The 26,373-nt window shown below is 41.8% G+C and overlaps 1 pseudogene; it reads right to left on the bottom strand.

The window, feature by feature from the left end:
* Window positions 1-781: 781 nt before the first annotated feature.
* Window positions 782-10,674, bottom strand: LOC131508079 (small ribosomal subunit protein eS12-like; annotated as a pseudogene).
* Between the last annotated feature and the right edge of the window lie 15,699 nt (window positions 10,675-26,373).

Consider the following 26,373-nt stretch of genomic DNA (forward strand, 5'->3'; position numbering starts at 1 on the left):
TCAAAGTGTGGTCCAGGCCTGGCATCATCAGCATTAGCTGCAAGCTTCTGAGAAATGCAGAATCTCAGACTTCAATCCAGACCTACTGAATCTGGACCCGCATTTTTAACAAGGTCCCCCAAGTGGTGTATATGCACACGTGAGGGTGAGCAGCACATTCTCTCACAGACCCTACAGGCAATTTGTGTCCATTTTCTATTACAGCACATTAAATACCTAAATAGTCTATCAGTTAAGAGTGTATTTGATTACATGGACCAGTAACTCAATTACGATGTATTAACCAAATAGGCTTTTTTATTTAATTGATTACATGATTGTTTTTATATGGGACAGCAGCAGGTAAGTGACTCCCTGATGTTGTCAAGGACCTATGGTCATTCTTTCTTCCTACTTTGTCATCTTTAACATGTAGCTTTTGTGTTCATGGATACCAGGTGGATGGTTGGCCATTGAGTCTGCATTTCAAACAAAAAAAAGAGGGGGAGGGGCAAATGCCAGCTAAGTCTCTGCCCTTTACAAAAGGTTTCTTGGAGGCCCCCACTTAGCAACTTTCACCTACATCTCATTGGCCAGAATTGAGTCACATGGCCATGCCTAACTGCAAGGGAGGCTAGGAAAGTGAACATTTTTAACTGGGCATATTGCTGCCTTGAACAAAACAGGGTTCTGTTGGTTAGAAAGAAGGAGAGGGTAGATATTGGAAAGACCACTAGCAGGGTCGGCCAACCCAACCTGGAGTGACAGTAGTCTACACTTCTGAACTCTTACCCACAATGCAGGCACAATTTTTTTCGATCTTTAAAATAAAGAGCCCAGAATAAGAAACACTAACAGTCATTCAATATACAAATGTTTATAAGATCCCTTAACCGTCCTTGGCAAGCTTCCTCTCCCTTTACCTTAAGACATTTCTTCTGTAAACAACACACAGCAACCCAGGGTCTGAAAGAATAGCCTCATCTGGCATGCTCCCCTGCAACCTAATTAGTGGTGCTCTCAGCATCTCTCAGCACCAGGGCTGGATGCTGACATCACTTTCTGGAAAGAATAAAAGGAGAAGGTGGAGATGAGGCAAGAATGTGTGCACATAATAAATACCTGCATAGAGAGAACTTTCTTTACTTTCACAGACAGTGGCTAACAGAGAAGAAAAAAATGACTCTGGGCAAAGCAGATGCAGAGCATAGTGATTTACCCATGTCAGGTCCCGAAAGAGACACTAAACCATGTCTAAGACCCACGTCAGAAGTCTTTCTAGCACACCAGAGACATGATTCAAGAACAATGCACCCAAGACAAGAGGTGTTAACCAGTTGAGCAGAGAGTATACCTTGGCACCAAGAAGCACCATTTGTGACAGAAGGATCACTTCCTGTGTTCACCAGGCCCAAGAGTCAAGAGTCCTTGAATGGCACATGCTGGGAGAAAATGAAATTCTGTGTCCTTTTAACTAATTAACTAGTTTGTTTAAACAAGTGCCAAGTTTTTTATTTACTCATTTCTTGCATTTGAAGTACTCCTTAATGGTATCCTTGGCTTGAGAGTCTTTGCCGTAGTCCTGAGCTACCACACAACTGCAACCAACCGTTTTCTGGTTTTCCCTCTCCAACAGTTTTACAGAGCCTTACCCATTCCCTTAGTTTTGTGTTGTCATCAACCTTAATTAGGTGGATTTGGTGTTCAGCACAAAGGGCCTCCACCAACTTGACATACATTGGCTCATCACAGTCGGATGTAAGCACACAAGATGGGCTTGGTGCTTGTCTAAGGCTTTGGCAGCTTGGGAATTCCCTGTGCTAGGCCATCATAGATGAGGCCAGTCTTCACCATTTCTGGTAAAGCAGTATCAACCTCTATTATACCACCAGCTGCAATGCCTTCCTTGCCCCTGGTGGTGGGGAAGAGGTAGAGGTGAATCTTAAAAGTACTAGAGCCTCTGCTTTGGAGGCTCAGCAGTGACAGGGAAAGTCAGTGCCCTTTTAAATACAGATTTGTTAATAATACTAACCTTCCTGAGTTTACTCTTTCAACTGTAATACAAGGATGGAAATACTCTGCTTCAAAAAAAGCATTTTGTAAATAGTAATAATAATTACTATTGCTATAAAGTGCTAACAAGAATGGAGCAAGGATCATTTTGATGCCTGAGAGAAGTCTTAATGAGAACCCAGACCTGTATGAGAACCCAGACCTGTATGTGTCCCCTGTATGGGGACACCCAGGGCCACACACCAAAGTGATAACACCCACCCCAGACTGAGAAAAACTGCACAACCCCTCTTTCTTCACCTGGTGTCCCAGTTCTGCTATTGCATATAGTGTCGGCTGTTTAGACCAGTAATACTCCAAACACCTTTCTCTTTTGCCACCTTTCTCTGGCAAGGCTGTAGAGGCTGGAAAATTGAGATACTCATTTTTCTAACCTCACTTGGAGCTGTGGTGGTCATGTGATACCCTCTGGCCAGTGAGGCTTAGGATGAAGATTTGGGTGGGGTTGGGAAGGTGGGAAGCTTGTGGGAAGAGTTTTGCGTTTCTTGGTAAAGAGCACAGGGGCAGCAGGCTCTGTTTTTCCTTGTTTGCCTTGAACCAATTTTATTTGTTAATTGTGGAAGTAGAGATAAGTAAAAAACAGAAACATATAATAAAACCAACAATATCCATAAAATTTACCCATGATTTCTCTACCCAGAGGTAACCTCTTATTAACTTCAATATTATGGTATATTGAGGGGAGACATGTTTTTAACGTGGTTTTTTAAAAATTGTTTGTTTGTTTTGAGAGAGAGAGAGAAAAAGAGCACCAGTAGGGGAGGGGCAGAGAGACAGACAGACGGACAGACAGAGATGGAGAGAATCCCAAGCTGGCTCCTCACTCACAGCACAGAGCCTGACATGGGGTTCAGACTCACAAACCATGAGATCATGACCTGAGCCGAAACCAAGAGTTGTCTGTTAACTGACTGAGCCACCTCAGCGCCCCAAGTTTTTGATGTTTTATATCAGAAGTTCCCAGGGTCACCTCCTTGGATGTGATTAATTTCCTAGAATAGTACACAGAACTCAGGAAAACAGTTTACTCACTAGATGTCCAGTCTGTTGTAAAGAATATATCTCAGGAACAGCCATATGGAGGATATAGATGGTAGGGATGCTGAGCTTCCATGACCATTCTGGGCACACTATACTTCCCAGCACCTCCACGTGGTCACCAATCCTGAAGCTCTGTGAATCCTGTACTTTTGGGATTTTATGGAGGCTTCACTATGTAGGCACGATTGATTAAATCATCAACCTTCAAGAAAGCTCCATTACACAAACGACCTTGCAATGGTGATCCTTTAGGGGATGAGGAAGGAGCTGCTTGAGCTGTGTTTTTGGCACACAGTGGACTGAAGAAACATTTGCTTCTATCTGCTCTCTTCTTCTTGAACCCCTTTACATTTGGGGAACTCCTCCTACTTCATATGGTCCTGGTAGACCAGTTACTCACAGCACCACAGAATCCCCACTCTACTCAGAATCAGATATGTGACCCAGGTTGGCCAATCACAATGCCATATCCCGGTGCACACCGGGACCCAAACAAGGTATGGGCTCTTGACCTCATGTGGGCCAAAGTCCTTCACCAGAGTTTTCCCAATTGGATCTGGAGAGGTAGTTCTCTATTATGCTCTTGCATGGAGAGTTATGAGGATAGAGGCCTAGGGTTGCAAGCAGTCATCTACCCAACCATATGAGAAGGGCACTCTGTAGTGGAAGAGAATGAAACCAGGCAGAGATGGGAGTTTCAAAGAGAAGAAAAGAGGGAGATCAGGTCCTGAGGCCCTGGTTTCCCACTCTTCCCCAGGGCTACCCAGCCTTCCTGGCTCTGTGAACTAGCGAATTCTCTTCTTGCAGTATATCTGTCATTTGCAGCAAAAAGAATCCTGACTAATGCCAGAGTGAAGAAAGGGAGAGAGGAGTGTATAGGAGAAGGAATATCAGCTACTAGAATAATCAAGAGTCCAGGAGAAACAGGAAATCAAAGTAAAAAACTAACCAGGGATATATAGGCCAATAAACCTTGAAAATAATTGGGCAGAGTACCAGATTTTTCTCAATTGATGGGGACTTGAGAAAAAAAATAGTTTTGCACATTAAAGGACAACATGACAAGTAGATAATTTATGGACATCAGAACATACCTTTTTGAACTAAGTGCAAATGTATATTAGATAGGAGTTTGTCACCTTCGTGGGGACAATTTGCTACTCTCTCTTAACCCTTGCCATCTCCACATAGAAATTTTGCTCCACATATTCCACTGTCCACTAAACAGTCATTTTAAAACCTGATACCAACTGTTCCAAATGTGTCCCTGTCCAAATTCAATGCCAAAGTAGCTAGTCATAACAATGGCAATAAGAAAAATAATTTGAAACTTCACATTCTTTTCCCATGATGGAAGTACTGAGAGGTAGTGAAGTGGACATAAGTCAGGCAAGGATCTGGGACATCAGCCACTGCTTATGTTGGCAAGGCAGCAGAATAAGATTTGGGGTTTTATGAAGCCTGGTGCTATGTTGTTGTGCTCTTCATAAACAATTATAGGCATGAAGAAGTATTGGTTTCTAGAGACCTTCTCCCTTCTCCTTCACTATCATTTGTATGCTTACAGATATTTAAGTGCTGCCACACTGGGGATGTGCTCCTATGAATATAATTTTCAGTGTGGGGCACCTGGGTGGCTTAGTTGGTTAAGCATCCAACTCTTGATTTCAGCTCAGGTCATGGTCTCACAGTTTGTGGGTTTAAGCCCCATGTCGGGCTCTGTGCTGACAGCACAGAGCCTGCCTGCATGGGATTCTCTCTCTCTCCCTCTCTCTGTCCCCCACTCTCTCTCAAAATAAATAAATAAACTAAAAAAAATTTTTTAAAAGATTTCAGTGTAGCAGGGTACCTGGGTGGCTCAGTCGGTTGAGCATCTGACTTTGGCTCAGGGCTTAGGTCATAATCTCGCAGTTCATGGGTTTGAGCCCCGTGCCAGGCTCTGTGGTGACAGCTCAGAGCCTGGAGCAGCCTGCTTCAGATTCTGTGTCTCCCTCACTCTCTGCCCGTCTCTTGCTCATTCTCTGTCTCTGTCTCTGAACAATATACAAATGTTAAAAAAAAATTTTTTAATTTCACTGTGTCTTTTTATGAGTTTACCACCTAAACTTGGAAAAACATAAGAAACATTAGATTTGAATCTCAATTTATGTAACTCCTCCAACTACTTACATATAATGGCAAAATGACTCATAGTTCATATGACTCATTCTTAGAGTTCCAGATTAGCAATGCAGAAGGATTTTCTTATTCTTTCTTCCAGATGGAAGCTCCCTCTCCCCACTTGTTTCTTAAAAAGCTTTTTACATGGGAATTTGGCCTTGTCTGGGAGTGAAGAAGGCAAATTTCTGGGGCTAGTGACCCTAAGGATAAGAATCCTCTGGAGCATAGGAACTATAATCCAGAAGCCTAGAATCTTTTTAGGATACAGACTGTATATTCATGTATGAGAAGGCAAGTGCACATGTATACTTGTGTGGCTAGAAGAGAGTGTGGAGAATTCTGTGTGTCCCCTTTGCCCTTCTCCCCTTCCAGTTTCATCTGAGGAGATGGCCGCCCAGCTATAGATGAACTTTTCTCACCTCTCTTACTGTTAGGTTTTTTTAGCCATCCTCCAAGATGCCTCTAACAATTTCTGCCTCCTGGTATTCACTCCTTTGCATAGTCCCTTCCCACATTGTACCAGTGTTGGTCTGTGTGATGATGTGTCACTTCCGAGATTAGTTTAAAAGACACTGCAGCTTCTCTCTGTCTCTGTCTGTCTTTGGGATTATTTGCTCTGGGGGAAGCCAGCTGCCATGTGGAGCAGCCCTGTGGAGAGGCCTATATGGCAAGCAATTAAGGCCTCCTGACAACAGCAAGTGAGGACAGAGGTCTGCCAACAACTATGTGAGTGAGCTTGGAAGTGCATCCACCAGCCCCTTTCGAGCCTTCAGACAACAGCAGCCCTTAAAATATAACCACCCAGCTAAGCTGCCCCTGAAAACTATTTGTTGTTCTAATATGCTAATATTTTGGATCATTGGTTTTGCAGCAACAGATAACTAAAGCACTAGGTTGCCAAAGGAAGTGATGTGTGCTATTTCTGGTTAATGCCTCTAAAAATAATATGTGTGCCCTCTTGTTCTCTTCCCACTTCCCTGAACTAGAATGTCACTATGGTAATGAGCTGTCTCAGATTGTGTAGGTGGCAGCAGCACCTTAGAGTTTGGAAGGCAACAAAACAAAAGGAGCCTGAGTCTCCATATTATTCAAAAATACCTGGTACAGCTGCATTAACAACCAACCTCCAATCTCAGTGGCTTAAAAGCAGTGTTTTATTTCTCACTCCCACAAATATGCTACAGCTCTGAGAAGTTTTTCAGGATGGCTGTCCTTCATATTAATAATGCTTCCATGCAAATTTCAGTGACAGGAAAAACATGGGCAAGTAAATGATTCTGGCACATCCCACACTTACATTTCACTGACCAAAGCAAGTTGCATGACACCATCTAACCCCAAGGGGGCAGAGAAGTACAATCCTCCCTTATTTCCAGAGAAAGGAAGCTGGGAATATTTTTTCAACAGAACTAATATCTACCAAAGCCCTCAACACCATCAATCACATCAGCCCTGGACTCCTATCCAGGAAGGAGCCTAATAGAGAAATAAACATTTGTTTGGTTAAGTTGCAGTGTTTGGGGATCTCTTATTGCAGAGCCTAGGCAATATCCTAAACATAAAAGCATATAGCTATTAAAGAATGGATCTAGGACCTGCCTACATATTAACTGGTTCTAAAGTTATTGACAAGGAAAATGAAGGCACACAAATGGGTAGCCCTATTTGCTCTTCCAGATCTACTGTCCATCCTTTTCTACCTTATTCTGTGGCCAAGGAGGGTGACATTCACCGACTGTCTCAGCCAAGCTCCTTTCCCTCTGACTATTGGTTGAGTTTAGTCAATGATAGTCACTAGTAGGAAGATCAGAGTATAAGAGTAGAGTAATGTCAGGGTATTTTTTCCCTATATATCCAGAGTCACAGTTTGACAGTGACTATGTTCTTCTAGCAAAGGCCACAGCTGCTGGCAGGAGGCTCTCTTCAAAGCTATCAATCTCTCCAGTTTCCAATAATGTCTCTCTCCCTTTGACCCATTCTCAGCCTAGAAATAGTGTTATTAGCCTTAATGTTTCACTGCCCCTTGTTGGTTTCTCTTGATACTCTCACATCTTTGTAGAACCCTTTCATTAATCATCTGCAATAACTTCTGCCATCTTTTTCCTGCCAGTACCCCCAACCAATACAATACACTTTTCCCTCAAATTATAGCTATTAGTCAAAACAGCCAATGACAGAAGAAATGGACAGACATGAAAGTCTCAAAAGGATGATTATCTTTTGGATCAATGACATAATAGTCAAAGCAAACAGGCATTAGCACCCAAATCTTACAGTGCATGGGAAAGATAGCCCCTTTATTGACATCATCAACATAGTGAAAGCCAAGTGGCATCTTAAATATTTGTGACTATCCCAAATCATTCTAGCAAAAAGCTATGTGACATACTTATTCTAAAATTAAAGCTTATCCCCAAATATCTCCATTATTCATTTCAAATATCACTGACTTACCAACTTAATTCCTTAGCTGGAGTTCCATTGAGTTCAGCCAGGAAGCTCTGAATTAGAACATGGAATTTGCCAGGTTTCTGTTTCAACAAGATCCAGGGAGCCTCCAAAATCCCACAGGCCACAAAGAACACTGCTTGCAGCCCAACTTATTCCATGGTGAGAGAAGAAAATAAAGAGAGAAAGAGAGAGAGAGAGAGAGAGAGAGAGAGAGAGAAAGGGAGGGAGGGAGGGAGAGAGGAAGAGAAAGAGGGAGGGGAAAAAGGAAGGAAGGAAGAAAAGGAAGGAAGGAAGGAAGGAAGGAAGGAAGGAAGGAAGGAAGGAAGGAAGGAAGGAAGTTAGGGGGAGAGAGAGAGAAAGGAAAGGCACAAAGAGGAAGAGAAGAAGGAAGGAAGAAATCTGCCTATCAATTTCATCATCAGCAAATAAGGAGCTTCCTCTTCCAAATTAAAAAACCAACCCCTCCCCCCAAAAAAATCCTCTCATGTGCCCCATCTCAAGGACACAAAGGTAGGGGACCTAGAAGAAAAAGTGGCTTTGCTTTCAAACACATCTACTTCCAATGGGGCATCTGCAGTGGCCAAAGGAGGAGCCAATAAGATTATGGAAGATGGTTTTTATTCAGAAAGAGATCTGGGATAGAAACTCCTCTATGATTGAACAACACAGTTGAGAAGAAAATGAAAAATATCAGATTCTTCATCCATTCATTAAATATTTTCCGGGGCGCCTGGGTGGCTCAGTCGGTTAAGCGACCAACTCTTCTTGATTTCAGCTCAAGTCATGATCTCACAGTTCATGGGATGGAGCCCCATGTTGGGCTCTGTGCTGACAGCAAGGAGCCTACTTGGGATTCTCTTTCCCCCTCTCTCTCTGCCCCTCCCCCATTTGCATGTGCACATGTTCTCTCTCTCTCTAAAAATAAATAAATAAACTTAAAAAAACATTTTCCTATTCTAATCCAAAACAATGCCAACAAAATCATGTGTATTTGTTTAAATGCTTCTGGCTATAGGTGACTGAATATCCAGTTGAAAGTGGTTTATCAGGCTTTCTATTGTCTCGTATTAAAAAGGCAGGTGATTCCAGTTTGCTTAATTCAATAGCTGAAGTAGGCTAGAGCTCTAGGTTATCCTCTCTTGGATCTTTTCTCCATCACCTCATGGTCCCAAGACACTGATCTTGTTCCAGGCATCACGTCCCACATAATATCATCCAAACGCAAGAAGGAAAAGCCCTGGTTTTCTCCTTAGACAACTCTCATTTTACTTTATCAGAGAGGAAAGCCTTTTCCCAGAAGCCCCCTTTCCCCTCATTATCTAGAATTGGGCCACATGCTCCATGAACCCCATGCCTATAATTGGTGAAAACAGCACTTAGAACAGAATGACACATAGCAGGAGCTTATTAAATATTTGTTGAATGAATGAAAGGTGAACTGGATTACCATGGTTGCCTTAGACTAATTACAGTCCATCTCCTGGAATCCATTTTTGCAGCATACATTGTCACTTGATGGCTCAAGGAAAGTGTCATTTTCTTATCAAGGAAGAGGGAACGAATGACTCTTGGGCAGTAAGCCAATAGCAAATGCCACATTGGGCCATTTCTTCTTAAAGCAGAGAATAAGAGCAACCCAGGAAAGGGCTTATTATTTTCTAATGGTTACTTTGTAAAAAAACAACTGTTTTTGGATTTAAACAAATCATTCATGCAAGGAGGTACCTCATTAGCAGAAAAGTTACCATATTCTAAAGGGAAATTGATTTTCTATTTTTTGCCCCACCTTAGGCCTCAATTCCTTCAGCATATTCTCTCTTGGCCCACCCAAACCCAGGCTAGGTTAGGTGTACTTCCTGTGTATTATCAAGTACTGCTTACCTCCTCATAATACAGCACTTACCACACCGATTATACTTCCTGTTTATTTTTCACCCCTGCAGTAGCAGCTATGATGGGTACACCAAACTCTGTTTCCTTTCTTTTGCACCCAGCTACATTTCCCAACCTCCTTTGCAGTTGGGTGTGGTCACTGACTCAGTCTGGTGCAGGCAATGTGGGTAATGTGGTGTGAGCCACTTGCAGGCTTGGCCATAAAAATTAGCCATCTGATCTCCTAGTTCTTTCCTTCCCACCTGCTGGCAAAATGGAGAGGGCTCTGTGGGCACAGAGGAATGTGGGACAAGGAATAGCTACCTGGAGTGGAATACCTGTCCTCTTTCCAACCTGAATCAGACTGAGATGAAATGCTGAAGAGTATGGTTTATTACTGTGCTAAAGCCACTAAGAATTAGGTGCTCATGAGTGTGTGTGTGCTTTTGTTACAGCACTTACCCCCCACCCCCGACTAATACAATTCCTCATTAGAATGAAAGCTTCTTGAAAATAGAAGCCTTTGCCATCTTGATTTTTTTGTTTGGCTCAAGAGGTGGGATGAAGCGGAGGGGGATGGGGAGAGATGAGGGGAAAGAGGTAGGATGAAGTGGGCTGTGATCCACAGGGAGGAGTTAGTGGCAGCAAGTCAGGCGGCTGAAGAGGGCTGGAGAAGGGCCTCCAGGGGCCTTGGGGGCAGAAGGTCAACGTGAGGTGGGAAGAGGAAGATAGCTTTGTGCAGGTTTCAGCTAGCTGGGGTAGAGGGGTGTTTGTCTCCTACTTTTTGCATGGACTTTGTACGCATCTTATATGGGTATTCCTTGGCCTAGAATAGCGTCTGTCATGTAATTGGCACTCAGTACATTTTTAAATGAAATTAATCTAATTCTTTTGACTTGTTATCAAGGGGCCACTATGTGCCAAAATTGCTTTAACTTTGTAATGTTATCTTGGTAATTTTTTGTATCTCCTCCTAGCTCAACATTGAAATTTAATGGTAAATCTCTTTAAAAGGGGATGGAGTTACCTGAGGTGATCGTCCTCCTTGGCAGCAACAGAGGGAGAGAAAAAGCTGCCTGTCAACTTTTGAAACTGCATTACTGGGAAGAAGACACCCCCTATCCCGACCCTGGGATAAAGTGAATGGTGGAAGCTTTTCCTCAATTTTTAAAAAATTTATGTATGTATGTATGTATGTATGTATGTATGTATGTATTTAAAGAGTGTGAGCAGGGGAGAGGCAGAGGAAAAGAGTGAGACTCTTAAGCAGGCTCCATGCTCAGCATAGAGCCCAACTTGGGCTCCATCCCATGACTCAGGGATCATGACCTGAGCAGAAATGAAGAGTCAGATGCATGACCTTAACTGACTGAGCTACCCAGGTACCCCTTATGTGTTGAAAAGGACACTCAAAACATTTAAAGATCAAACGGACAGTGTCGACAAGGTGACCTAATGTAAAGTCAAGTGAGAAGGGAATATTCTTGCTGTTATTCCAGGCACACATATGTGCTGGCATTGCTGAACCTCTAAACAGTATTTCTTAGTGGCTTTTGAAATACCAATGATATCAACTAGAGTATCTCTTTAAAAGTGTAAATTCTGAAAAAAAATAAATAAATAAAAAATAAAAGTGTAAATTCTGTATTTTTAAACCAGCTCTCCTGCTCAGAGAAGCAGGAGAAACATTGCTACCTAACCTGCTTTTTCTTTCTTGTATTATTGTTTTTCACTAAGTTAATTGGAAAAAAAAAATTAGCATCTCCCATTCCATCAAATCCCTTTAACTAGCTAATGTCCATGCTAGGAAAAGACCCAAAACCAGCTACTGGATTTCCTTCCTGCTGGCGGTGGTTGGGGTGGGACAGTTACAGGCACCCTCTCTGGCCTCTGTTTTTATTCGTTTTCTTTCATCCCTCAGCTGCAAAGCATTGCTGGTCCCCTATCTTACAGATCTTCACAAATTTCATGCCGCAAAGAGTTTGGCTCAGGTTAGGTAGTTGCTGACTGCTTTTTCATCTCAAAAATGACCACTGGAATTCTCACTGTTGGTAGGAGTGAAAAATGATACAACCACTTCAGAAAAACCATCTGGCAGTGTCTGCTAAAGTTAAACATATAAGTGACCTATCTCCCAGCAATTCTACTCCTAGACACATCCCAAGAAAAGGGAATGTTTTGTCCACAAAAAGGCATGTATACCAATGTTTGTAGCAGCTTTATATATAATAGCCCCCAAACTAAAACAACTCAAATGTCCATTAACAGGACAATGGATAAACATTATGGCATATTTATATCATGAACTACTACACAGCAATATCATAAGGACAAACTACAGATACATATAACAATACACATAGCTCCCCAAAACATTACACTATGCAAAAGAAGCCATACACAAACCAATAAATGCTGTATAATCCCTTTCGTATAAAGTTCAAGAACAGACAAAACTAATCTACAGTAATATAAATAAGAACAGGGCTACTTCTGAGTGAGGGGAGGGGGCTATTGACTGGAAGAGTTATGAGAGAATTTCTCCGGGAAGAGGGAAACTTTCTAAATATTGATTTTGCCCGTGGTTTCACAGATTTTTATATATGTAAATCACTCAGCTATTTTTTTTAAGACTTGTGCATTCTACTTTATTTAATTCCAGAAAGATAGATGGTTTCCATGGCTCTCAAGGAGCAGATCCACACATCTGCACTTTCCACTTCCCTACCCATTCTTGTCTACCCTTCCTGCACTCCACAGGCCTCTGCAATTTTTTGTGTTCTTACTTACTGGAAGCTTCCTGAAGTAGTCAGTCCCTGCTTAGTCTCCTTTCTAGAGTTGCCTGTCATTGCTATTGTCGTGAATGGTGCCAAGGCTGATGGTCCTGTGTGTTTACTGGCATCACCCACCCCCCCACCCCCCACCAAGAGTAGGTTACCAGCTAGAACAGCACAGACTTGGCCTTTATAGCCTAAAGTAGCTGTTGCTGATATTTTTTTTCAATAGTTCTTTTAAATCTTCTAATTTTTATTTCTTCACCAATTTGTATCTTTTTCACAAATTGCCTATAGCTTTTGGGGGTGAATGAAAAAAAAATACTAATGCTTTGGTTGGTGAATTTAATCAGGACCACTGTGATTTGGGACACAAGCCCAGATAGGTTTGCCAAACAGAGTGATTGTGGTGCCAGAGGAACTTGGTGATCCACTAGCAGTGGAGGATTTATAATACCAAAGGCTGGGACTCCGGAAGGCCAAGATTAAAGCCGGTTAAATAAACCTGAGTGTTACAGTCAGAGAATAAACACAAAAAATAGAGCATAGGCCCAGTGTAAAAGGCCTCACATTTCTAGCTCCTTGCACCTGAATTTTTTGCTCAGAACTTCACAAACTATAAAATCCAGGTTTTTCAGGGCAAAAGTGCCAACCCATTTGGACAGAATCCAACTTTTGTTCCAAAGTGGAAAAATGATTCTCTGCCCACAGTTGAATCACAGTAACCTAACCCAGAGAGAAAAAAATATGTTAAGCCTAAAGTATGCCCTCTTTAAAGTACTGAACATTCCGAGTCACCCACAGAAAGGAAAATAGCAGTGAATTAGAGGAGAGATTAAGGAACCATCTTGATTTGGAAGAAGACCTGTCCTTGAGGGCAGGCAGCTTTCTTTGCCGATTCCCGTTACTGGAAGGAAGATAGAGAGGGCAAACGGTCACTTTTTGAGTGAAGGCAACTTGGTAAGGAGTCATGATCCTCTAGGCTGCTGGTTCTCCACCCTGGCTGCACACTGGAATTATGTGTGGATTTTTGAAAAGCTCCGAGGCCTGGATCCTACCCCAGAGATTCTGGGGTGTGACCTGAGCATCTGGATGTTTCAAATCTCCCACCTGGCTTTAATATGCTGCCGAAGTTGAAAACCAATGATATATAGACATATACAAACCAATGAGATATAATTTACCTATAAAATTCACCACTTAAAGGCATACAATTCAGTGGATCTTCGTATATAAAGAGTTGAGCAACCAGCACCACTATATAATTTCAGAACATTCCCATCACCTCAAAAAGAGCCTCAGTATCTATTCAGTGCCTATTCCCCCTTCCTTCAGTGTTTCTCCTGGAAAATATGAATCTATTTTCTGTTTTTATGGATTTACCTATACTAGATGTTTCATCTAAATGGAATCATATAATATGTAGCTTTTTTGTTAGACTTTTTTCACTCATCATAATGTTTTCAAAGTTCATGTTGTAGCACATACTGGGACTTCCCTCCTTTTTATGGCTGAATAATTTTCCATTGTACGGGCAAAATACATTTTGTTTTTGCATGCATCAGGTGAGGGACAGTTGCATTACTTCTACTTTTTGGCTATTATGAATAATATGGCTATGGACATTCACATACAAGTATTTTTGTAAGTGTATAGCTTCATTTTTCTTGGGTATATACCCAGGAATAGCTTTGCTGTGCCATGTGGTAGTTCTATATTTAACTTTTTTGAGGAACCACCGCAGTGGCTACACCATTTTACACTAGCAGTGTATAAGGATTCCAATTTTTCCAGAGCCTTGACAAAACTTGCTATTTTCCATTTTTTGTAAATATAATATGAATGGAGTGGTATTCATTGCGGTTTTGATTTGCGTTTTCCTAATGATTAATGCTGTCAAGCACCTTTTCATGGACTTATTGGCCAGGTGTACACCTTCTTTACAAATGTCTATTTAAAAAAAGAAATGACTATTTAAATCCTTTGCATATTTTTATATGAGGTTATTTGTCTTTCTATTGTTGAGTTGTAAGAACTCTACATATTCTGGATTCTACACCCTATCATTTATATGGTTTGTAATTTTTTTCTCCCATTCTGTGAGTTGTCTTTTCACTTTATTTAAAAAAATTTTTTTAAAAATGTTTATTTATCTTTGAGAGAGAAAGACAGAGCATGAGTGGGGGAGGGGCAGAGAGAGAGAAAGACACAGAATCTGAAGCAGGCTTCAGGCTCTGAGCTGTCAGCACAGAGCCCAACGCGGGGCTCTAACCCACAAACCATGAGATCATGACCTGAGCCAAAGTCAGACACTCAACCGACTGAGCCACCCAGGTGCCCCGTGTTTTCACTTTCTTAATGCATAAAAGTCTTCAGTTTTGATAAGTCAAATTCACCCACCTTTTCTTTCATTGCTTGTGTATTTTGTGTCATATCTAGGTCACATGAATTTTGATAACACGTAAAATGGTCACTTCTTTTTCTTTAGCTGTTTTAGGCAGCATCTAAGATGGCTCCAATGATCCCTGTCACCAGATGTTCATGCTGCTGTGGAAACCCCTTCCCTTGACTGTGGACAGGACCCTATCACAAAAGTGATGGGATGTCACTTTGAAGATTAGGTTACAAAAAGACTATGACTGTCTTGCTCTCTTTTGCTCACTCTCTTACTCACTCTGAGGGAGGCTGCTGCTATGTTGTGAGCTGCCCTCTGGAGAGGCCCACCTACCAAAGGACTGAGGGAAGTCTCTGGCCAACAGCTAAATCACCAGGAGCTAAATCACCCACCTAAGCTGTACCCCGATTCCAGACTCCCAGAAGCTGAGATGATATACTTATTTTAAGCCACTGAGTTTTGGGGTAATTTGTTACATAGCAATAGAAACCTCAAACAATGACTTTTTGCAAAGGCAAAATGAGGGAAATTACTAAGCTAAAGACCTAGCAGCAAAGCACTCTTGCCTGTAAAGTTAAAGTGAATGGAATTCAGCTGATCAGCCAAATAGTATTCACTGAGCCATCACTACACAAGTGGTGTTATTTACTAATGGGACTTCCAACCAAAAAGATATATAACATATATTTAATATAATGTATGATATGCATGATAGAATGATATAATAAACTACATGTAACTAATTTTAGTTCAGTAAACACCTACGCCTGTATCTCTGAAACACTCATTCAGAACATCTGAACCATTTTCTCTCTTCCCTTCTTCCCCTTATTCACAGCTGCTTTCACTACTTCAAACTGTGAAGTTACTGAATACAAGTAATTATATCTACATAAACAAGACCAGGTTAGAGAAATAACTTAGTTATCTAAATAATATACACAATAAATAAAGTGACCATATCACTCGCTCCCATGGCAGTCTTGATTTCAAATCTTTCTCATGGTCTGAATGTGTCCTGTTTGGGGTTCAGAAAACAGGGCTACCACATATATACCGTGAGGTCAAACAGTAACTATTTGGAATCTCTTACAGGTTTATATACTTCACTTCTATTTCAACTAAGTCATTTCATTTGCACCAACAATTGGGAGCTGTGAGGGTTACTGAGTGAAAACTTTACCAAGAATTTGAGATGCTGTAGTTAATAAATAAATCATAGACCATCTTCAAAGCCCAGAAAGTTCCAAAACAGGAGCAGCAACTTAAGAGGTTCTGTGTATGGATTTAGCTGAGTCTAAATAAGGATAATAAGGAACTTGCCTTACACTGTCTGAGGGAAAAGCCAAAGCAGGGTCACTTCTAACACAAATCCCAGACAGATGGGTTGTTTTCCTTCGAGGAGCTGAGCTGCTGGCTGGAGAGAAGAGAAAACCTTTGGCATTCCTGTCCTTGACAACTGTTGTTCCTTTCATCTTCTCTCATAAGGAATCTGCTATGTTGTCCAGTCCTGATGCAAAATACTTATTCCAAAAAAGCACATGAGTGTCTGGTCTGGCAATAAGAAGGGGCCTTTCCTTTCACTTTCTGCTCCTTTGTACCATGCACTCTTTAATGCTTGGTGGAGGTGGGGGTGGGGGGGTGGAGAGTGGAGAGCAATTAGAAATGGAGAGACAGGAATTTGAACCTTGAGTCAATTAAAATTAATCTGTCTTTTCAGAGCCTGAACGTTATTTGGGGATGTTAAAGAGCTTGGTAAGGTAGAACCTGGTTCCATAAATGTGGACTAAATGCAGTTTTGTTTCAGCACAGTAAGCATTGACTGAGTGGCTGTGAGGTGGCAGACACAAGGCTGGAAACTGCTCTCCCTTGGTAGATTGCCCAGCATCCAGCCCCAGCATTGCAGCTGAACTCCCAAGGGCCATGTACTCAAACCTCATACAGTACAATTGCACCCCCACCCAAGTCTGCATGCACCTTCAGAACCGAACTCAGCTTCAGGATCAGACAGAAGCTCAGATAGGGTTTCAATAAGGTCTTTGCCTTCCTTGATTTTAAGAGGTGCAAAGTGTACAAGCTCACCCCATTGTGAGACGTCCCGGCAAGATCTTCTTGGCTGCTCTGCAGCTCATTTGGGATCAGGGATCACCCCAGAGCTACTTAAATGGGAATTGGAGAGGGGAAGGTGATCATTCCAAGTACCCAGTTCTCCATTTTCAGCACACAACAGAAGGCTGGCTACCAAAATATCTTGTTGTGATCCAACTGTGGCAGTATGGGCCCCTCTTTAGAGAGAAAATGCTAGAGGAATAGAAAAGTTTAGAATGAACAGGTAAATGGCCTTGACAAGATTTAGGGCTGCAAGGGGTGATAGAGAACACCTTCAGTCCCTGCTGGTGGAAGCAGGAGAGAACTGGTGGAAGAGTGGACAGCCAAAGCGAAGAGCTTATTCTCCCTTCTTCATCAGCATGGCACCTTCCCGTGGTGAGCCAGCCACCAGGGGCCCTGGGACTCCAGCCCAGCCAGCTGTAACACTGGGGAAGATACCCCTACTGAACTGAGTGGAGAATGAAAAAAGCTCTCATTGGACAACTCCCATAAAAGAAAGTTGATATGAGGCACCTGGGTGGCTCAGTCAGTTGAGCATCTGACTTCAGCTTAGGTCATGATCTCGTGGCTCATGGATTCAAGCCCCACATCTGTCTCTGTGCTGTCAGCACAGAGCCTGCTTCAGATCCTCTGTCCCCCTCTCTCTGTCCCTCCCCTGCTTGTTCTCTCTCTCTCTCTCTCAATAAATAAATAAACTTAAAAAAAACACAACAAAAGAAAGTTGATAGGCTCATACAATACCATTTCCACAGAAATAGGGCCTATGTATCCTGGACAAAATTATGAACTTTTGTACTGGTTTCTGAGGCCCTTTCATACTTTATTTTTTTAACTTTATTTATTTTTAGAGAGAGAGAAAAAGAGCATGCAAGTGGGGGAGGGGCAGAGAAAGAAGGAGAGAGAGAGAATCCCAATCAGTCTCCACACCATCAGCATAAAGCCCGATGTGGGGCTTGATCTCACAAATAACAGGATCATGACGTGAGCCAAACCAAGAGTCGGATGCTTAACCAGCTAAGCCACACAGACACCTCTTATACTTCATTTCTAATTCTAATTTCCCTTGGGAGATTATGATCTTTTCCTTTTCCAATTTTCATTTTTTTCCATCAAAACTTACCTGTCTTGTATCTCATTCCTTCAGGGTTTGCACTCTGCTGAGTAACTACCAAGGTAATCTAAGACATCACCAAATAGCACATTTACATTTTAAGATAGACTTTGTTGCCTCAGCCTAAAGGGTTTTTGGACGTGAAAATTTTGAATAAGCACTGTGGCATTTTGGTGTAGCAGCCTCAATGCATTAAGGTTTCTGCCTCTTCTCCACCCCCACCACCAGCACAGTAGTAGTAATATGATGATTTCTATTTCTGCCCTATTTAATGATTTGGACCAAAACTGTTCCACTTGATGAAAAACAGTTTTAAAATTCCATCCATTCTGATGAACTATGTTCAGATATACCCAATATCTCCAAACATGAACCAAAAATGTAATAGTTGGCATCGACTGAGAAGGGAAGTCTTATGATTTAGCAGCAGGGATGTGACCACCATGACCCTACAGGATTGCTCGAGAGCTTTCCTCAAAACTGGCCAAGGCTTAAGGAAGAACAGTAAGAGATTGTCAGAGGACACACCTTCTCACTCCACAGGTATTGTGGAGGACACAAGAGAACATACTATCAGATAGCTTAAAACATACTAGGGGAAGTAAGGCAAATAAAATATATGGCCACATAACATTTTGAAAATGTGGATTTCTTCCTTTTCCTCTGTAGGGCCCCTTTCTCTTCCTTCCATCCCAGGAGGCTCCGATCTCATTGCCTTGGGGAACGGATGTAGCAAGGAAGAAAAGAGATACAGTTTGAAAGTAATTTTGCTCCTTGTTCCGAAATCTTAAGCCCTTAGGAAATCCTCAGGGTGTGGCATTGTGGGGGAGATTAAAGAAAGAGAGCCTGTGTCATCCCCAGACTAGAAAGGTTTGTTTATAGATGGGAGTAAGGGGACAAAAATGAGAGGTCACGGATTCCAGGAGCAGAAAGGATCTGTGCCTGTCTTTGCAAAACAGTCACTTACTAAGGAAAGAAAATCCCAGAGAAAATGGCTGTGTCTAGGCAAGCAGGATCACAGGCAGTCCTGGCAGAGACTCCCATATCCCATTCACAGCAGAAAAGCAGCAGAAAGCTGGAGGACCTGTAGGGAACATATGGAAAAGGGATAACATGTCTTGGCAGTAACTGTGTGGACCAAGCCCAGAGGACCTTCCCTGCCCCACCCCATCCTCAAGCCCCACCATGCAACATCTTGGCACTGGGAGGTTCCTGGAACCCCAGAAAGGTGTGAGGCTGTTTTTCCACCAGCTCTGTGGAACAAAGCTCAAGGTTAGAAAGTCAGCTGAGTTACAGAAAAGAAAAGCATGTTTTACATAGACTGAGTTTATATCCACGATTCAAGGCAGAAAAGGTGGTGAGTGTCATGAGGGAGAAGTCTGTGAGTGGCCCCAGGGCCAGAGGAGATTGGGGTCTGGTTGTGGAGAGCAAGTTTGAATTCTCCTAGATTACCAAACTTCCACCACAGAGACGGAGTTAAGAAGCTTGTTCTTTGCCTGAGCAAAAACTGTGTGTTCTGACGAAGTTAAACGAGTGATTGCTGATCAACGAGATACTAACAATAAAGCACTTTGTTAAACACCTTCATGTATGTTTATTGATGTGGTGAATCCTTTAATGAGAATCACTAAGATACAGCCTTTATTTACGGAATAAACTGAGGGAGATTTGGAATTTCTCCTATAAGGCTGAGATTTACTTCTCTGAGTAAATTGATTGAATGTTCATGATTGTTAACCTAATGAGAAAGCTTATTTTGGCAATGGGTGTGAGACATTCTATTGCTCTCATTTTGTTCTCTTATTCCCTTGCAAAATAAACAATGCCCCTTTATGCAAAGTAAATGAAGAATCAAAAGCATGTTTTAGCCTGATTTGTGTTGGATGATTCATTTCCCCCAGGAATGTATCCACCATGTAGCAATCTCCTCTTCCACCAATTTACTTTTTCTCATTAATTAACAGACTTTAATTTTTTGGAGTTTTAGGTTTTCAGAAAATTTGAGTGGCAAGTAGAGAGTTCCCATATACAGGGATACCTCCTTTTATTGAGCTTCACTTTCTTGAGCTTTGCAGATACTGTATTTTTCACTTGTTGAAGGTTTGTGGCAACCGTAGGTAGAGCAAGTCTACTGGCACCATTTTTCCAACAATATTTTCTCACTTTGTGTCTCTGTGTCACATTTTGGTAATTTTTACAATATTTCAAACTTTTTCATTATTATTATATTTGTTACGGGTGATCTATGATCAGTGATCTCTGATGTCACTATTATAATTGTTCGGGCCACCAGAAACCCTCATAAGATAGTGAACTTAACCAATAAATGTTGGTGCATTCTGACTGTTCCACCCACCATCCATTCCGCAGTTTCTCTCCCTCTCCTCAGATGTCCTTATTCCCTGAGATACAACAATGAAATTAGGTAGACTAATAGCCTACAATGGCCTCTGAGTGTTTGAGAGAGGAAGAGTCACACATCCCTCACTTTAAATCAAAAGCTAGGAATGATTAAGCTTAGTGAGCAAGGCATGTTGAAAGCCAATAGGCTGAAAGCTAGGTCTCTTGCACCAGTCAAGATGTGAATGCAGAAGAAAAGTTCTTCAAGGAAATTAAAAGTGCTACTCCAGTGAATACACAACTGATAAGCAAAATAGCCTTATTGCAATATGGAGAAGGTGGATAGAAGATCAAAACAGCCACAGCATTCCCTTAAATCAAAGCCTAATCCAGAGCAAGGCCCTAACTCTCTTCAATTCTGTCAAGGCTAAAAGAGTCAAAAAGCCACAGAAGAAAAGTTTGAAGCTAGCAGAGGTTGGTTCACGAGGTTTAAGAAAGAAAACTGTCTCTGTAAAATAAAGTGCAAGGTGAAACCACAAGTGCTGATGTAGAAGCTGCAGCTAGTTAGTCAAAAAATCTAGCTAAGAGAGTTAATGAAGGTAGCTAGAATAAACAACAAGTTGTTAATGTAGATGAACAGCCTTATATTGGAAGAATATGCCATCTAGGACTTTGATAGCCAAAGAGGAGAAGTCAATGCCTGGCTTCAAAGCTTCAAAGGACAAGCCTTCATTGGCCTGTCAAGTTTGGCCTTTAAGAATTATGTTAAATCTACTCCACTTATGATCTATTAATGGAACAGCAAAGCCTGGATGACAGCACACCTGTTTCCAACATGGCTTAATGAATACTTTAAGCCCCCTCTTGAGACCTAATGATCAGAAAAAGAGATTTCTTTGAAACTATTACTGTTCACTGACAATGCACCCAAGAGCTCTAATGGAGATGCACAATGAGATTAACATTGTTTGCATGCCTGCTAACACAACATCCATTCTTCAGCACATGGATCAAGGAGTCATTTTGAGTATTATTTCAAGTCTTATTATTTAAAAAATACATTTCATATGGCTATAGCTGCCACAGGTAATGATTCCCCTGATGGATCTGGGCAAAGTCAACGGAAAACCTTCTGGAAAGGTTTCACCATTCTAGATGCCATTAAGAACATTTGTGATTCATGAAAAGAGGTCCAAATATCAACATTAACAAAAGTTCAAAAGAAGTTGATTCTGACCTTCATGGATGACTGTGAGGGATTCAAGACTTCATTGGAGGAAGTTATTGCAGATGTGGTGGAAATAACAAGAGAACTAGAATGAGAAGTGGAGCCTGAAGATGTGACAGAATTACTGCAATCTCGTGATAACTGAATAGATGAGGAGTTACTTCGTATGGATGAGCAAAGACAGTGGTTTATTGAGATGAAAGCTACTCCTGGTGAAGATGATGTGAAGATTGTTGAAATGACAACAGATTTAGAATATTACATAAACTTATAAAGCAATGGTAGGGTTTGAGAGGATTGACTCCAATGTTGAGAGAAGTTCTACTGTAGGTAAAATGCTATCAAACAGCATCATGTGCTACAGAGAGATTATTCATGAGAGGAAGAGTTGATCAATGTGGCAAACTTCATCGTTGTCTTATCTTAAGAAACTGCCACAGCCACCCCAACCTTCAGCAACTACCATCCTGATCAGTCAGCAGCCATCAACACGGAGTTAAGACCTTCCACCAACAAAAAGATTACAGCTCACTGAAAGTTAAGATGATGTTTAGAATTTTTTAGTAATAAAGTATTTTAATTAAGATATGTACAGTATTTTTATACATAAATGCTATTGTACAGTTAATATACTGTAGTGTAAACATAACTTTTCTAAGCACTGGGAAACTAAAACACGTATTTGTCTCACTTTATTGCAATATTCACTTTATTGTGGTGGTGTGGAATGAAACCTGCAAAATCTCTGAGATGTGCTTGGACATCAACACAGCTTACTTTTTATATTAACATGACAGTTACTATTCTACTGCTTTCAATAATAAAGTTTTAAGAAACTCTTGCCCAAAAAGATGAAGTTGCAAATAACTTTTGTTATTGACCTGAAAGTATTCCACTGGTCTCATCAATTCTCAAAGGCTCCTTCAGAAATTCTTGCCTTGCTGTGTCTATCAATCTCTTTCCCAGTCCTAATTGAGCTCCAAACTCATAAATACCTCGCTATTGCTCTTTCCTTATTAGATTCAGTTAACATTCTATGAAGGTAGAGATCTCCCTTACCTTAGTAAGCTATAAACTCATCTTTGCTTTGTTCACAAGCTCTTTGGTAGTACTTTGAGGAGAAGCATTTGACAGTACTATTCTTACTACCATTTTATAAGAGAGGAAATTGAGGCCCAAAGAGTTTAGTTAATTTATCCAAAGACAGAGAGCTAGTAAGTGGTAGTTCCAGGGTTTAAATCCTGCCATTCTTCTTCTAGAAAGTACACTCCCAGCTACAAGTCTGTACTTCCTCCCCATATATTTGAAATCATACAATACAGTCACTTATTCTTTCTCTACCCATGGTCAGCCATGTGGTAATGATCCAAGAGAAGCCAGAATTCAAAATGGCTTCCTGAGCTAGGCTATGTTTTAAGCTTGCTGAAGCCAGGAATGTGGTGCCTTCAAACTATCTAAACCCTGATCCACCTCCACCTGCTTAAATTGTTACAAAAAAGAGGTGTGTTACCTGGGGTCTGTTATTGCTTTCCTTTGATGTCCACCTGCCTGACCCAGAGCCATTCCGGCCCTTTTTACACAGTGGCTGCCTGACCACCACCATTGTGTCCCTGGTATCCTGGGGTGACTTTGTTCCCTGCTTCGCACTGAAAACGAACTGCTTCTTTCTGCGCCCCCCCCCCCCCCCCCTTCACACAGCCACCGTTCTCTGTCCCCAGTCTTGTGCCTGCCCTGTCTTGCAATCCAGCCCACGATGCTCAACATCCTAGAAGTTCTAGCAGACCACGCCTTGGCAACAGAGAGCAGGCAGGCAGATGCATGCTGCTTCGGGTGGGGAAGTTTCCCATCTGGCAGCCCCTTCCAGATAGAAAAGAAGAACCAACACAAATTATGAAAGATTATGTGTCTTCAGGCTCTCTCTCCTTATGCTTGTGGTATGTCTCTGCTGCCAAGGGAGGTCATGGGCCAGGACTTCCTCAGATGGGTCCTTAGGAAGCAAAACCCTCTGGAAGGGGGACTGGGGAGTTAGGTAAAGTGGAAGGTTCAGCTTTGTCAACAACCAGTATACTCCTTTGCCTCAATTCATGTAGGTTCTTACTGGCCAACTGGTTTAAAGGTCAGGTCTGCTGTTGGATGGCTGTGGGTTATCACACAAGTTGAAAAAAGGGGCTTAAAACACCTAATTGAGGGAGAAATGTCTGCCAGATCATTTAGCAGACCAAAACCAAGGACATGCTCACGAACCTATGGAAATCAGTCTGCTGCAGTCAGAACCCCTTGCCCCTCCCCAACCCTTATTGGCATCAATCTGCTGCTCCACCAGCTTATTTATAGCCTGTTTCAGTTAACTTGCTGAATAACAAACCAACCCAAAACTTACCCCAAAATAACCATTTTCCCCCTGACAATTCTGTAAATTAGCTGGGCACTTCTTCAGCTGGTCTTGCTGCAACTTTAGTGGGTGCACTCAGCAGAGGGTGAGCTGGAGGAGGGGCCCAAAGATGAGGTCTGAGAAGGCTGAACTTCTCCATGAGGTCTCTTAAAGAGGCTGTGTTTCTTCCCATGCAGCATTCCAAGAAGGCAGAGCAGAAGTCACAAGGCTTCTTGAGGCCTGGGCTCAGAAGTCATACAATGTCACTTTTGCCACATTCTCTCAGTCTCAGCAAGTCATGGGCCAGCTCAGACTCAAGGAGTGGGCAAGTAGAACTCCACCTCTGGATAGGGTTGTGTTTCACTGGGACTATAACTGGAATCACCAGAGGGAGTAAAATCCATTATCCAGAAAGACATGAGAAGTTTCTTAATACCCACTAATAATGATTAAGAAAACAAAACCTCCTTACTATGTACTGGATATGTACTTCACAAGAACCCAAGGAGATACATGTTACAGATGAATATTTCGCAGTGCTCCTGCTCCATGTGAAGAGGAAGAATTCCCCAGGAAAGAAATTCCTGCTTTTAGCCTTCAGCCACCCCTATTTCTTTCTACCTATGGGAGCAGTGACTCCTCTCCTATGCATCTGGGAGAAGGAATGCATTTCTTCTTTCTTGAGATCTCAGATCCATAGGCAGAGTGCATTCTATCTGCTCTGGGGATAGGTGTGCCCTGTGGAGTAGTCCTGCCAGGGGCTCAATTCAACTAAGGAGGATGGGTACATTAGCAAATCCATTTGGTTTACCAAAATCACATTCTCCAAACAGCTCTGTCCTTTGTAAATGAGTTATTTTGAACTCCAACTGCCTGGGTTTCTCAATTGTTTCTGAATTCAGGGAAGAAAAGGAGGGGTGTAATTTATCGGAAACTTTCCAATCCCAACCTTAAACACTATTAGCTCCTTGTCATTGAAAAGGTAATTTGTACAAGGTTGCATAGCTAATATTTGGTAAAACCTCATTCCAGGACGAGCCTCCTTGACCCCCTCTCTCCCTGACTGCAGAAAGCCATTTAACATTTATGTCACCATTTTCCTTCCTTCAACCAAATCCAGATTAACAAGTCCTCAATATCTTCTTCCCACTTATTCTTCACATCTCCTGTGTCAAGCATTTGCAACCTAGAGGTCAAACGGAGGCATGCTGACCTTTGAAGATTCAAATAGATTTATCTCGAAACCCTCCTGTGCCATAGTGTGATGAAAGTCCTGAGTCCTTCCAGTACCCCTGGGTTTGGGGTGAGAGCACCAGTTTATCTTGTAGACCTTAATTCACCATTTTGTACATGCTATTGCTTCACACTCTCCCTGGACATGGAGTACAGACATGTTGCCTTGATTTCCCCCTTAAACAACCCTAATACCAAACACCTGGGAGCAAACCAAACCTGACTGAAAGTACAGTGCTGGGGAAGTTTTGCATTGTCCAGGCTCCAAAAGCCTCTGCTAAGACCTGTAACTGTCCATTCTTGCTCCCATTCCACTTTGCACTTTATTATGTAAAGCTTCAAGCACATCTAATAGAAATGAGAACACTATAATGAACCCTCTGTTCCAATCGCTTAGTTTGAACAATCAACTCACACTCTTACCCACTCTTTTGTTGGGATTATTTCAAAGCAAAGTCCAGATATCCCTTCATGCACAAATGTTTCAGCATGCTTCTCTACAGAACTGCTTTTGAAAGCATAACCCCCATATCAGTATCATCCTAAATATAATTAATAGCAATTCCTCAATAGCAGCAAATATCAAGTCAAGGTTCACACCTTCCCAGTCCCTCTTCTCTCACACACAACCTCCCACCTGGGGCTTCAATCACACCTAACAGTGACGACATGCATGTGTTAATCTTCAGCAGACAGATCTACTCACCTCAACACAGACCCATTTAAAGACTGCCTACCTGAACAAGGCTGACTGTCCTACTGGGCACAGTAGGCTCAAGGCTTACAGCTCACGGTATTTTCAGAAGATCACAAAATGTTGTAGTTTTAAGAGAGAAGGAAAAAATAAAGTTAGCAAAAATGTTTTTCAATATGTAATGATAATATGTCCATCTTTATATGAACTCAGTCATAAAATGTAATTTTTCTTATTATTTTAAGGAAGAACCTAGAAAGGCAAAAATGTCTAGGATCCATGGAGGTCATAATACAGCCCCTACACCTGGTACCTCCTTTGAGGCATCTCAACGCCATCCTCTAATCTAACTGTCCAGAACTGAACACATGCTTCTCTACTCTCTTCTTCTGGCCCTCTCGCAGTGAAGGTATACATTATGGAAATAAAGATTACCCAAATGAGGACACACCCCGGCCATTTATTTAGAGCTTGTTATTGGGAGTCAGCCATCATCACTTGCATTTGGCAGAGACTCAAAGGCAGAGGAGTCCTAAAGCTTT

This window comes from Neofelis nebulosa, chromosome 3 (genome assembly GCF_028018385.1).
Source record: "Neofelis nebulosa isolate mNeoNeb1 chromosome 3, mNeoNeb1.pri, whole genome shotgun sequence".
NCBI classification, from domain to species: Eukaryota; Metazoa; Chordata; class Mammalia; order Carnivora; family Felidae; genus Neofelis; species Neofelis nebulosa.